Below are 14,627 nucleotides of genomic sequence, written 5' to 3' on the forward strand. Positions count from 1 at the left end.
CTCCATCCTCCATTTGCATGAAGAGGAGGAATCGCACTGCGTCCAGCAGCTCAGAGCTTTACAGACGTTTCTTTGGGACCAGCCTGTGCTCCAAATTTAGCCGTCGTGAGAAAATTCTCCCTTTGAAATAGACGTATTATCTCAAAATTGCTTTGACACAAAGCAGCAGTGTAACTGTTCAATCTCACAGTGATTTGTTTGAACAGCAACTTGACACACAATGTGATGCATCATGAAATCTCACTTTTTACCGTCACCAAGAGGACGTGGGATTGATGGCGTTTCTCTGCCTGTCGTCAGCTGGATTACTCAACGTGATGTTAACCCATCTCCACAAACAGTCTGTTTATTGGGATTTCAGTCTGGATTCTGGACTGTGTTTTTATTACTCTCACCCATATATTCGCCATGTGGTGCAACTGAGCAAAACTTAGTCTTGATTCAGGTCAGGATGTGAATTAAGCTGCTAGCGTGTGTGCAGCTAGGTGGCGTGCACATTTATGGGATATTACATAGACTAAAGAAAGTTGCTTTTTTTAGTTGATCTGGTGCTCCAAAGTTAACTAGATTTTAATCTGTTTGTCCTCATTATAAATCAGAGACATACACAGTGATGAAGTTTTTTGGTTATGAGACAGTTTTAGGTGCTGAATTAGAAAACCTGAGTTCATTTGATCTAAAGTTCATTCAATCTAAAAAGTGCATTTTGTTGCTATAGTAACTGTTATTATGGTATTATTACCAGCAGTAACAGCAGCACCACATGCAAAACAAAAGACTAATGCACAGTCTTGTGCAAAAATGATGTTGTGGGAAGCGAGTGAAAATATGACGGTAATCCTGTTTTGGCAGAGACCAATAAGGTCACTGGTGATCGCTGATTTTACTGGAATTTGTCCAAAAGTTTGACTCATCCACAAAAATATTGATTTCACACTTTAATTGATCTGAACCCTGGATCAGTCTGATCCACGCTGAGACGACCTCTTTTGTACTAGAAATGGTCGGTTTGTTCGGGATTGTGGTCTGGGGGAGCAGTTTTTCTGATTTTCTGCATCAAACAGAGTCGGTGTGAAAGCACCTGGTCCTCCATCCTGTCCAACAGAAAAAGCTAATATTTTCTGATATGAAAGCAGCAGCGTAGAGCTTTAGCTCCATCTGTTGTGCACAGTTCTGTGCTACGAGTAAATTTGAGAATCCTCAGCTTGAGTGGGCATGTTTGTAAATCCCCAAACCACACAGCAGTCAGAGACACGGCAAAGCATTCTCAGTCGTGGAAAGCAGTTATTTTGGCGTTTTCCCTCTGATGGCAGCAATATGTTTCCACATGAGTGAGACTGAGTGTTGTCCAGTCTAGCGTGGACCATTAGAAGTAGCAGACAGCAGCGCAGTGTAGCCACGAGGCCTCTTCGGGGACAGAGGACAGAGAGGGAACTGCTGTTTAGGTCGTGTCCAGACGGCCGGTGCGGACATTACTGCGTGAGGTTCACCAAGCAGGTCACGAGGTATTTGTTCAACCAAGCTGGCCTTGAACAGGCAGGACGGGAGTGTGTTTGTGTAACTCTGTGAGGACTGTTTGTGCTTCTACGTCAGATTCAGCTGCTGAATCCGTCATAACGGCTGACATCACAGAGCGCACAAAGGCGGCGGCGTGCTTCATCTGACAGTCTATCCGGACTGCTGAACGGGACCTGAAGCCTTCACTTTGGTGACAAAAGTGTTCAATGATGCAGCTAAATGTCGGGGGGAAAGCCTTAACGAGTATTAGGATGTCTGAAGAGCAGCGTCATATGTTTGCAGAGCGCATTTGGCTTTCTTTATGCCATATAAAGTCTTCTGTGGGTGCAAACACATACACACACAGCCCACCTGTAGGGTGAGTATTTGGATAGTCAATGAAAATGGATCACAAAGATGAGAAATTTGCCAAGCTGGTGCTTTCATGTCATGTGACCTTTGACCTGTCAGAAACAGTAATAGCTCTGTGCTGTTGCTTTTATCACCTGTCAAGGCAGCATTGGGTTGTATTTCTGTTTTTGGTGAGATACACATTGTGTAAGATACAGCTGTTACAGCTGTGGTAAAAACTAAATGTGTAGTTAATATCAGACTGATCTGAGTTTTAGACCAAAAACATAATAACCAATTCAATGTCAAGAAAAATATATATAACATATAATATATTTGATTCTGTGCTTTGCAGTCCAAATGAGTAACATTGATGTTACCTGGAGTCCTGAGGAATCCAGGTGCCCTTTTTAAATCAATTTGTAACACTTTGTCAGCTTATTAAAATGTATTTTTTTGTTGTACAGACACACACACACACACACACACACACACACACACACACACACACACACACACACACACATTTTGCAATTGAAAGCCATTTCATTCATTCACTCAGTTACTTGGCCACTGAGTAGAAATTGCTTCCTCACATTAATACTATCTGCTGTAATATCCATATTTTCTCTGTATGAATGAGATTTGCTCTGACAGCTTTTCATAATTTGCAGTAAAAACAAAAAGTTTTATCACGCATTTTACACATCATTTATTTTCTGTGCTTCCCCTCTCCGTTGCATGTGCCCCCCATATTTCTTGAAGTAGTGGACACTGCGTTTCTCCCTGCGGTTGCTAGTTTAAGAGGTTAGCTCACGTGAAGATGGGCGCTCCATCCAGCAGGTGGCAGAAACGTTTATGGGATATTTCATAGGCTACCATAATAAAAAAGAAAAATAAAGCACACTCAGGTAGAGGTGACTGTGTGGAAAATAAACGGCAGCTGCAAGCTCCAGTCTCATATCTAACTTTACTAACCTACGTTTCGACATCTAAGATGAAATCGTTTCTTTAGTTATAGTGTAATCCTGCTAAAATCAGATGTGAGCAACAACACAGTCACTAGAGCAGCAGGTCGTGACCCCAAAGCGATGTGAGGTCAGTGAATTATCTGCAGGAATCAGCACGCTGTTGATAGAAAAATATATTTTTTAGAATATCATGACCATGAAATAAATCTCAATGGCAGAAGTCTGAAAACGGCACGACACCAAAACTTTCCTCACAGCTACCAGCCACAAAAAGTAACAAGAACATGTTTTCAGGAGCTGTGGTGTACCGACCCTTTAATTAGATTGCAGCGAGCTAAAACCTCAGTGGAACCACAGTGTGTGCACACTGTGTCAGATCATGTGCAAAACAGGTCAGCGAGCATTTAGAGGCTGCAGCCCCACAGGTCGGACTGGGATCCGTGTTAACTGGAACGCCGCGTCCTCACCAACAGCACGGTGAGGGCGGAGGCAGTGGACAGGATGGATGGAAGCGGAGGAGGACATACGGGAATGGGATTTTAAGACTGAAAAGCAAGCAGCAGAGTGATGAAGAATGTCCCTCCACCCCTCCTCTACTTTTATTTTTAGGACAGGAAGTGGAAGAGATCAAGACACTGCTGTTGTTCTTTCATTTAGGAATAAGCTCTGTGCGCGCGTGTGTGTGTGTGTGTGTGTGGAGATCAGAATGTGCTTTCAGTGTTGATGGTGAGACGTGGATCTAGGTGTGGATCTTAACGTCGCCCTCTTTGGGGCTCCTCATGTCCACTTAGTTTCAAAGACAGCTGCTTGCTTCAATGAATTATTCATGAGTCGCTCATTAAATATTCACATGTGAAAGGCCGGCGCCATCAGCTACCCACAATCTTCTCCTGTGGGCAAGACGCAAACAGGAAGCAGGCACAGTCTGGGATGATACTGCAGGGTGTCTGAACACAGCCCATTCTTTTTTAATTTGCTCTGACTGTCTATTTTTGGTCCTGTCTCCTCGTCCCTGCCTCCTCCTGCTCCTCCTCTGCCCTCCCTTCGCCTCCTTTCTAAGTGATCGATTTGTATTGTTCGGGCAGCTGAGCCCTCCCAGCCCGAGGTGAGAGAGAGAAAGACAGAGACGGTGGAAATAACTGGACAGAGAGAAACACACAAGTATGAGACCAAGTGAGGGCTGAGGTGGACCTCGCCACAGGCGAGATGTTGGAGCACACTGCGCTCCGGGGTGAGACAATGGAGTAATAGGAGAGGTGACGGGTGACAACAGAGACAAAACAGGCACCAAAACAATGTGGGAAATGTTCACTTTGGCTCCGTGTACATTATACTCTGATAAGATTCTGAGTTTTCAACAGTAATGACATAAACTGCAACTGGACTTTCCCACTTGAGGCTTCTGACTGGAGGATTTCTGTAAGGGTTTTTCCCCACTCAGTGTCACTGGCCTCATGATCCTTTGTACTGCCACCATTGGTTAAATCTGACTTTGGTTTTTTGCTACAAAGAGTGAAGCAAACAAAGGAAGGCCATGTGGGTGGAGTCCCTGATTGGTCAGTTGAGAGATTTTATCATTATGAGGTCTTTCCACAGAGTTTGTGCAGTTACCAGAAAGCTTGTCCCTCTAACAAGAGAACTCTGCCTGGCTTAAAAACTGCCCGGGTTAAAAAACTCTGCCTGGGTCAGGGTTGGGTTAGGGGTTGGGGTAGGTTTAGCCCCAGGCCCAGTTTACTTCTGGGGCTGAGTTCTCTTGTATCTCAACCCAAAACCTCCAGTGCTGAAAAATAAATCCAACATAGCAATGGCAAAGCTTGTAGTCCCTTGAAAGGCCACTTGAGGCTGGTACCAAAAGGTGATGCTAGGTCCATTGATGGGGCGATGGTTACAAAGGCAATATGCAGGTCATAGATTTTAGCATCCCGTTATGAAAACCACAAAATATTTAGTCATCAAACAGCCAACCCAAAGTTATACTCGGGTATTATTTAGACTAGACTATTTGTATTTCCTGTCTAACCCTAACCCTAATCCTAACAGGATAAGCTATTTTATACCCTGTAGTATATTTTGGCAGTGGGATAATCTACCTGTTACACCTGGTTACCTCAACTAGATCACTGCCTACAGGGTTCTAGCTAGCGCAAACTTGTGTTACGGCCCGTTACGCTATAATTTTGGACTGTTACGCTTTTTTTGGACCATTACGGTTTTCAATACAGCGTCTGTAATCAACCATTTCTGCAGTACGACTCCAGTTTGAAGCGTGAATTGAAGCAATGCTTTGATTCAATGGCTCGTGACTCTGATTCGCGCTGCTCTTCAGAAGCGGTAAGTCCGCTTCTTAACCCCTCTGAAAGCCATTAAAATATCATGAGTCACTTTTGTGTGGATTAAAGTCGCTAACTGGGACTCTTGTCTCAAAAAAATGTTCAATTTCAATTTAATCAGCTTATAAAGCGCCAAATTACAACAAAAACCATCTCAAGGTGCCTCACACAGAACAGTTCAACATAAAAAAAATTTAAATAAATAAAAATAAAAAAATTCAAGTACCTAATTAAAAACAGAAGTAAATGAATAAATCATAAGAAAATAAAAACTACTCATAAGAAAGAGAATAAAAATAGGTTTTAAGTCTTGACTTAAAAATGTCCACGGACTCCGACTGCCTCGCTGAGGGCCATGTACTGGTAAACCCAGAATGAGCTTGCCCACTCACAAACTTCCCCAGCCTTCTGGACATGATGAAGGGACTTGGGCTGTCGTACCAGGCTTTTCCCCCTTGGGTACCCCGAGAATGGCCACTTTTTAGCTTGAATTTTCAAAAGCTGAGTGGAGGAAATGTGGTTTTTAATTTGATGAAAGGACGTCTTTCAAATATCCTACTGTCGAGGAGAAATGAGAGCGAGATGTTTTCCCACCAATGAATGATGAAGCAAAGCACGACTACAAAAACACAAAGCACTTTGACCTTGGTGATGTGCTAGAAATGAGATTTGAAGAGCATTAGCAGAGGAAATGTAACAGTTATGTTACCAGCACAGGAACAAAATGTCTGTGCTTTGGATAAAATGTAATTGTTTTGTGACAATTTAATGAAAATATTACACTATATGTACCAAATGGCTGTATCAGTATCAGTGTTATCCTTAAAGCTTCACTGCCAGACAGTGAAGTGAAAATTAGAGCGTCTTTAGTGTTGATGATGTGACACATCTCCAAACATAATTTGATATTTACACAACAGAAAATGCCTGCACTTATTTGCTGTCATTGTCTGAAAGTGGATTTGCAATTGTTTTCTCTGCAGATCCACAGCAATTCAAAGCTGGTCTGCACCAATTTTTAATCAAGGATCCTTCACGGAACTGATTTTTTTTTTCTCTCCATCGACTGACATCTAAATGTCTTACATTCAAATTTGGAGAAAACTGAAATGATGCTTCTTGGTCCATCAAGACATAGACATCAATTTGACCAGTTAACGCTTAGCCTAGGCTTGTGTGTCATACATCACGCTGACAGAGTGAGGAACCTTGGGGTAATTTTTGATCCCACATTGTCCGTTGACCTCCACATTAGAGATATTACTAGGACTGCTTTCTTCCACCTGTGTAGCATAGCTAAGATTTGTCCCAACCTGTCTATGGCTGATGCTGAGACCCTGGTTCGTGCATTTATCTCTTCTAGATTGGACTGCTGCAATGATCTGTTTTCTGGTTTACCACGGTCCAACATTAGGGCTCTCCAGTTGGTTCAAAATGCTGCTGCCAGACTTTTGACATGAAGCAGAACGTTTGACCACATTACACCCATTTTGGCGTCTCTTCACTGGCTTCCTGTCCCTGTGAGATCAGATTTTAAGGTTCTATTACTAATTTATAAAATTATTCACAGACTAGCACTTCCCTACTTAGCTGACCTAATAAAGCCATACGTACCGGCCCGGGCTGTGCGTTCTCAGGGTGCAGGACTACTTTGTGTTGTTAGGGTGAATAAAAAAGTCAGCAGGCCACAGAGCTTTTGTGAGTTATTGTGTCCCTGGCCTGTGGAATGATCTCTGCAGAGATAAAACGCTCTGGTTCTGTAGAGTCTTTCAAGTCCAAACTAAAGACGCCTCTATTCTCCCTCTCATATTGCTAGTGTTGACCTGAATCACAGGCATAGAACTTTTCCGTATATTTACTACTCTGCTCACTGCCACTAATTGGAGCACCTGGAAAGAAATGGAAATCTTCAGGCAATCAAACAAACGGACTTCAGAGGAAAGCAACAAGTTCACGCTTGGGTTCAGTCCATAGATGCCAGTGGTACTTTACTTTCATGTTGTTTGCATGCTGCTTAAAATGTTCAGTTTCATGTTTAACTGTTGTCTAAATTGGTTGATTAAGGAACACATTGCAGAATTAATTTCATTGTCTTTTGAGCTGCATTAAGTGATATTTAATTTGGAGTGGAAAAATGCTAAAATTCTGTTAAATACTAAAACTCTACTGAAAATGTGGAGAATTCATGAAATTACATGTTTAAGAGCTGATCTACAAACTTGTAGATCAAGTATTTTTTTTTCTTAAAACTTTTTTTGTTTCCATTTAAAAGGTTTAAGTGGTTAATTTCATGTAATTCATGTTTCAATTCATGTTTAATGTAATTCATGTAATCATGGTGTTGAATTCATTTTAAAAATGTTTAATTAAAAATGTTAATTTTGTTTTATCTGTCTTTAAAGGTTAACCTAATTTCCTGTACTAACCAATCAACTGATGAAGGCAACCAATCACAGAACAAAAGTTGGAAGAAAAAATAAAGTTGATTAAGTTGGACATTTGAGTTGTCCTTGCATCCTTTGGAATTGAACAAGAGTAGGACTTGCCAGCTAACATACCCCTCCTCTGAAATTGTATTACTAGCAGTAGAGCAGGCCTCACTATATCTAAGTTCTGGGTCTGTTAGTGATGCACAGGGCCAGTTGCCAGTGACCACTGTAGTCATCTCTTTGCTTCTTTGACTTACTGCTGGTAACCAGATGCCTTAGGTGCTGGTATTTCTGGCTGACTGATTTTGCTCTTTTTCTCTCGGTCCGAGTCACTGACAAACACTTTAAGGACACTAGCCCTGCATCCAGAGGACCTGACAGACCTGTCATTGGCCTACTAGAAGTACTCAAGACCTGGAACAGAGACTAAATGCCAACATGGACCATTTATATCTCAATATCTGACTCTGTTTTTGTTGTTCTTCTGCCCCCCCCCCCCCCCCCCCCCCCCCCCATCTCTTATAAGGAGTTTTTCTTACCACTGTCTCCTGTGTTCTTGGTGTTCTTGTGCTCAGGGGGAATTGTAAGGTTAGACCTTACTTGTGTGAAGCACCTAGCGTTTTTGTGATTTGGTGCTATATAAATAAATTGAATTGACATTAAACCTATGAGCTAGCAAAGCCACAACAGTTTTATGCAGCAGTTGGAGCATAACTGGTAAAGATACAAAAGTAACATCATGTTAAGTAGCAGCATTGACTGTGGTGTGCAGATGTGCTACACTCAGTTCTTGTCTGTTGTTAAATTGCAAGTATGAAAGTGTAACTTCTGCTCCAGTTCCATTTATATTCTGGTTGATGATGACAAAGTAGCAGTGGCTGTGGTCAAAAATTCATATCATGGTATGTCTTAATCATCTGTCTGTTTTCAGGTATTTATTTATCTTCAACAGAAAACAGTTTTGTAACCTCATACACATTAGCACAAGATGATCATCAAGAATAAAATTTATTTTGAAGCTGCGGACGTTTTGTTTTTGTCAGTAACGGTAAAAAGTCAGAAAATGAACTTTAATTTTAATGATGCCAGCAAACCTGCAAATGACGTTTTTATAATAAAAACAATCACCCGAGTTGTTCTCTGAGTTTATTTTATGTCGCTTTTCATCTTAACCAGACCACCCTTTTATAGGTATAGTTGTAGTAACGCAACTTGTTCTAAATGCAGGACTATAAATTCTATTTCCAGGCAGTTGCCAGGTTTTGTGGGTTTTTCTTTTTCAGTAATTGAAGTTCAATTACATGTTTTGCAGTTTTGACAACTTAAGTGATAATAAAAGCACCCGTTGCTGCATTTTTACACAGTCTAGATTCTGGAAGATGTTTGTGTGAAATCTGCAGCCCTAAAGTGTCAGACGTGAATGCCTCGCGTCTGATGTTTTATTAATGGAGGGATGCATTTGGTTTGGCGAGCAGCAGGGAAGGATTTGTTCAGAATTTTAACAAACGCTCTGTGAGAACACGCGTGCCATTCCTGCTATGTGGTAATTGCTTCCAATCCTACGCACTTTTCGCCGTGGCACCTGGCATGGGTACAAATGGCAAGACAGGTGTTCAAAAGCCTTCAGCAAACACGGAGGAGCACACGCGTGTCAATTCTCATCATCACCATTTATTCAACTTCTAAAATGATCAGCATTAAAGACGGTACAAAGCACATTTTTCTGCTGGTTTTCTTGTTTGGTTTCACAGACTACTTTCTTGCCATCTGAGAAAAACCATGGAGCTGACTGAAATTTGTGCACTCAAAATAATACGAAATAATTAAAGGGATTCAAAAGCTCAGTGTCTTCCCAGAGTGCTGGTTACAAGAGAGTAAAAAAAAAATTGCAGCTTTCTACCAAAGAAGCCATCACTGTTTAAACTGTCCAATGTTTCCTGCGCAGAATAATTTTTTTTTAGTCCTGTGAGTGAATGTAATTCTTTTCACCTTCATAATATTTGGGTGGCAGCAGAAATCACACAGAACATGAGATGATACAATGTGAGAGGAAATGAACAAAAAGTGGTTTTGGAAATTGGTTGAATACTCACTCAGCGCATGTTTACAATGCTAGCTGAAGTGACTTAAACCTGAATTTTTTGTGCAGATGTGGTCCAAGTTGATTTGTAGCTGATTTCTGTTGATGTAACTGTTGTCAGGTCAGATCAGATACTGATCACTTTCAAGTAAAATATATATATATATATATATATATATATATATATATATATATATATATATATATATATGCTGCAACCCCCCCCCACACACAACCCCCTCAAAAACAGTTCCAATTCCTTTCTTCCTTCCTTCCATTTCCTTCCTTCCTTATTTCTTCCTGTTTGCAATGTCAGCATATTAAGCAAATATGAGTTCTTAATGTTAAATAGATAAAAGTATTGGTCAGTCAAAGTCATGTCAGTGAGGATGACTGAAGATGGCTTTAATGTGACTCAAACCCATCTTTGACACTACTGATGACTTTCATCAAAGAATGTGTGTATTTATGTATGTGTTTCCTCCTATGACTGGCCTGTTGCTCAGTAACAGTAACTGTAGCAGCTCCCACAACCCCCCCCCCCCCCACCCATAAGGCAGGGTTTGCTAGTGCTACTAAATGCATACAATCACTGTCATATTATTGCTTGCAAGTAGAATTGAAAATGCAGTTGAAGGTTAAGAAATTTATATTGAATTATAATTCATTTTTACATATTTGTAAGCAGGAGTTTGACCCACACACACACATAGTTGTGTTAAAGTAACAGTAAATGCTATGTTGAGTTTATAGTGTAGAATAATGTGAAATGTGATTTAATATTCTCATATTAATTTTTAAATGTTCAAATTCCCATTTATGTGAAGTTATTTGTTCAATATTAGGGTGAAGGAATGATATTCGCAGAGAGAACTGTAGGTGGTGTCGCTAAAGCATGTTGGGATTTAAATTTTGATGGATTGTTACCATGTGTGAATTCACTTCACAGGCCCTCATGTTTTCATTTAAATGCATCAGTTTGAGACTGAACATGAAAGTCAGCAGTGGGAATGGGGCCAATTTTGACCCCTGCAGCTTGTTATATAACGCCCGGCACCGGTCCTGTTATGCACTGGGTCAGGTGTAGTGAAACGTGCAGCGTTGTCCCCACTCCGGGGACGCAGTACGTCCTAAGGCACTGTTGTAGGATCAGCTGTTCTCATCCATGCCCTGACCTCAGTCCTTGTAAATACACATGCAAGCTGACCCTCGAGCAGAGCCCCAGGCCAAGTCCCACCCACACCACGCACTTAGCACACCGTACTTTCCTTTTGATTCTTTTTTTTTTCCTCATTGACCTAGATACTTGTATTCCTCCCCGAGAGAGCCACCTCCTGCACCTCCAGGCTCATTATTTTACTGGAGTGTCTCCACACGTTCCACATGCAGGAAGTGGGGCAACCTGGTAGACAGCTCCACAGGCGTGCATTCAATCTCGCACTGCTTCCATGGCAAAGCGCACTGGAACCGCACAATTAACAGTGTGAAGCCCCTTTCACACTGGGCCTGCTTCCAGTTAAATATGCTGCGTATCTAATAACGCGAGAATGTCTGCATCAGTTGCGCGCAGCAGGGGGGAGAAGCTTGAGGAGGTGAGAGCACCGAGGAGCTGCAGCCAGGCTGTAATGAGCAGGTGTGCGCTCTGATTTCTCTTCTAGTTTATATTTCTTCCTGTGACTGCGGAGCTGCAGCCGGTGTTCACGGGCACGCATGCGAACCATCTATGAGTGGATGTGGAGATGTCCTCCATGAGGACTTATACTGGATGTGGACATGTCCTGTCACTGGCAGTTGGTCTGTAAGCAGGACTTAATGGACTTGATTTAACACAATCGTGAACGAGCTTGAGGAGGTGAGCACGAGGAGCTGCAGCCATGCTGTAATGAGTGTTTTTTTTTTCTTTTATTTGTTCCCATGTACTCTTTGAGCAGTGTAGTTTTACTGCATTGTGTACACGGTATAAAATGTTCCACAACAATCCTGCATGATTTATAGCTCAGCAACAATGGAGCACAGCAGGAATCATAAATTGTCACTGGGTAACATTATATTGTGTGGGTGTGGCACCCAGTCACGTTAGGCACCAATACGTTGTCTCAACTTGTGAGAAAACTATTTCCTTTCTCCGTCCTGTGCTCAACTCTGAAAATCCACAAAAAAATTAAACATCTTTGTGTCTGTTTCACGTTGCCCTTTGTGTCCCTCACGGTATTGTGGCGTTAGGCTGCATTAACCTGGCGTTGTCATGACGCCGCATGGCACAACTGGAAGCAGGCCCGGTGTGAAGACTTAACAGTATTCCCTGAAAACTCCCTTCTGTCTGATCATTTCTTAATAACATTTACATTTACTCTGATGGACTACCCAGCAGTGGGGAATAAGTTTCATTACACTAGAAGTCTTTCAGAAAGCGCTGTAACTAGGTTTAAGGATATGATTCCTTCTTTATGTTCTCTAATGCCATATACCAACACAGTGCAGAGTAGCTACCTAAACTCTGTAAGGGAGATAGAGTATCTCGTCAATAGTTTTACATCCTCATTGAAGACAACTTTGGATGCTGTAGCTCCTCTGAAAAAGAGAGCTTTAAATCAGAAGTGTCTGACTCCGTGGTATAACTCACAAACTCGTAGCTTAAAGCAGATAACCCGTAAGTTGGAGAGGAAATGGCGTCTCACTAATTTAGAAGATCTTCACTTAGCCTGGAAAAAGAGTCTGTTGCTCTATAAAAAAGCCCTCCGTAAAGCTAGGACATCTTTCTACTCATCACTAATTGAAGAAAATAAGAACAACCCCAGGTTTCTTTTCAGCACTGTAGCCAGGCTGACAAAGAGTCAGAGCTCTATTGAGCTGAGTATTCCATTAACTTTAACTAGTAATGACTTCATGACTTTCTTTGCTAACAAAATTTTAACTATTAGAGAAAAAATTACTCACAACCATCCCAAAGACGTATCGTTATCTTTGGCTGCTTTCAGTGATGCCGGTATTTGGTTAGACTCTTTCTCTCCGATTGTTCTGTCTGAGTTATTTTCATTAGTTACTTCATCCAAACCATCAACATGTTTATTAGACCCCATTCCTACCAGGCTGCTCAAGGAAGCCCTACCATTATTTAATGCTTCGATCTTAAATATGATCAATCTATCTTTGTTAGTTGGCTATGTACCACAGGCTTTTAAGGTGGCAGTAATTAAACCATTACTTAAAAAGCCATCACTTGACCCAGCTATCTTAGCTAATTATAGGCCAATCTCCAACCTTCCTTTTCTCTCAAAAATTCTTGAAAGGGTAGTTGTAAAACAGCTAACTGATCATCTGCAGAGGAATGGTCTATTTGAAGAGTTTCAGTCAGGTTTTAGAATTCATCATAGTACAGAAACAGCATTAGTGAAGGTTACAAATGATCTTCTTATGGCCTCGGACAGTGGACTCATCTCTGTGCTTCTTCTGTTAGACCTCAGTGCTGCTTTTGATACTGTTGACCATAAAATTTTATTACAGAGATTAGAGCATGCCATAGGTATTAAAGGCACTGCGCTGCGGTGGTTTGAATCATATTTGTCTAATAGATTACAATTTGTTCATGTAAATGGGGAATCTTCTTCACAGACTAAAGTTAATTATGGAGTTCCACAAGGTTCTGTGCTAGGACCAATTTTATTCACTTTATACATGCTTCCCTTAGGCAGTATTATTAGACGGTATTGCTTAAATTTTCATTGTTACGCAGATGATACCCAGCTTTATCTATCCATGAAGCCAGAGGACACACACCAATTAGCTAAACTGCAGGATTGTCTTACAGACATAAAGACATGGATGACCTCTAATTTCCTGCTTTTAAACTCAGATAAAACTGAAGTTATTGTACTTGGCCCCACAAATCTTAGAAACATGGTGTCTAACCAGATCCTTACTCTGGATGGCATTACCCTGACCTCTAGTAATACTGTGAGAAATCTTGGAGTCATTTTTGATCAGGATATGTCATTCAAAGCACATATTAAACAAATATGTAGGACTGCTTTTTTGCATTTACGCAATATCTCTAAAATCAGAAAGGTCTTGTCTCAGAGTGATGCTGAAAAACTAATTCATGCATTTATTTCCTCTAGGCTGGACTATTGTAATTCATTATTATCAGGTTGTCCTAAAAGTTCCCTAAAAAGCCTTCAGTTAATTCAAAATGCTGCAGCTAGAGTACTGACGGGGACTAGAAGGAGAGAGCATATCTCACCCATATTGGCCTCTCTTCATTGGCTTCCTGTTAATTCTAGAATAGAATTTAAAATTCTTCTTCTTACTTATAAGGTTTTGAATAATCAGGTCCCATCTTATCTTAGGGACCTCGTAGTACCATATCACCCCAATAGAGCGCTTCGCTCTCAGACTGCAGGCTTACTTGTAGTTCCTAGGGTTTGTAAGAGTAGAATGGGAGGCAGAGCCTTCAGCTTTCAGGCTCCTCTCCTGTGGAACCAGCTCCCAATTCAGATCAGGGAGACAGACACCCTCTCTACTTTTAAGATTAGGCTTAAAACTTTCCTTTTTGCTAAAGCTTATAGTTAGGGCTGGATCAGGTGACCCTGAACCATCCCTTAGTTATGCTGCTATAGACGTAGACTGCTGGGGGGTTCCCATGATGCACTGTTTCTTTCTCTTTTTGCTCTGTATGCACCACTCTGCATTTAATCATTAGTGATCGATCTCTGCTCCCCTCCACAGCATGTCTTTTTCCTGGTTCTCTCCCTCAGCCCCAACCAGTCCCAGCAGAAGACTGCCCCTCCCTGAGCCTGGTTCTGCTGGAGGTTTCTTCCTGTTAAAAGGGAGTTTTTCCTTCCCACTGTAGCCAAGTGCTTGCTCACAGGGGGTCGTTTTGACCGTTGGGGTTTTACATAATTATTGTATGGCCTTGCCTTACAATATAAAGCGCCTTGGGGCAACTGTTTGTTGTGATTTGGCGCTATAT

At 41.4% G+C, this 14,627-nt stretch overlaps 1 protein-coding gene across 10 annotated transcripts in view; it reads left to right on the forward strand.

The window, feature by feature from the left end:
* celf2 (cugbp, Elav-like family member 2) overlaps positions 1–14,627 on the forward strand; it is a 349,641-nt gene that overhangs the window by 136,487 nt on the left and 198,527 nt on the right. The gene's annotated exons all lie outside the window — the stretch shown is intronic.

Source organism: Thalassophryne amazonica, chromosome 22 (assembly GCF_902500255.1).
Source record: "Thalassophryne amazonica chromosome 22, fThaAma1.1, whole genome shotgun sequence".
Lineage (NCBI taxonomy): Eukaryota > Metazoa > Chordata > Actinopteri > Batrachoidiformes > Batrachoididae > Thalassophryne > Thalassophryne amazonica.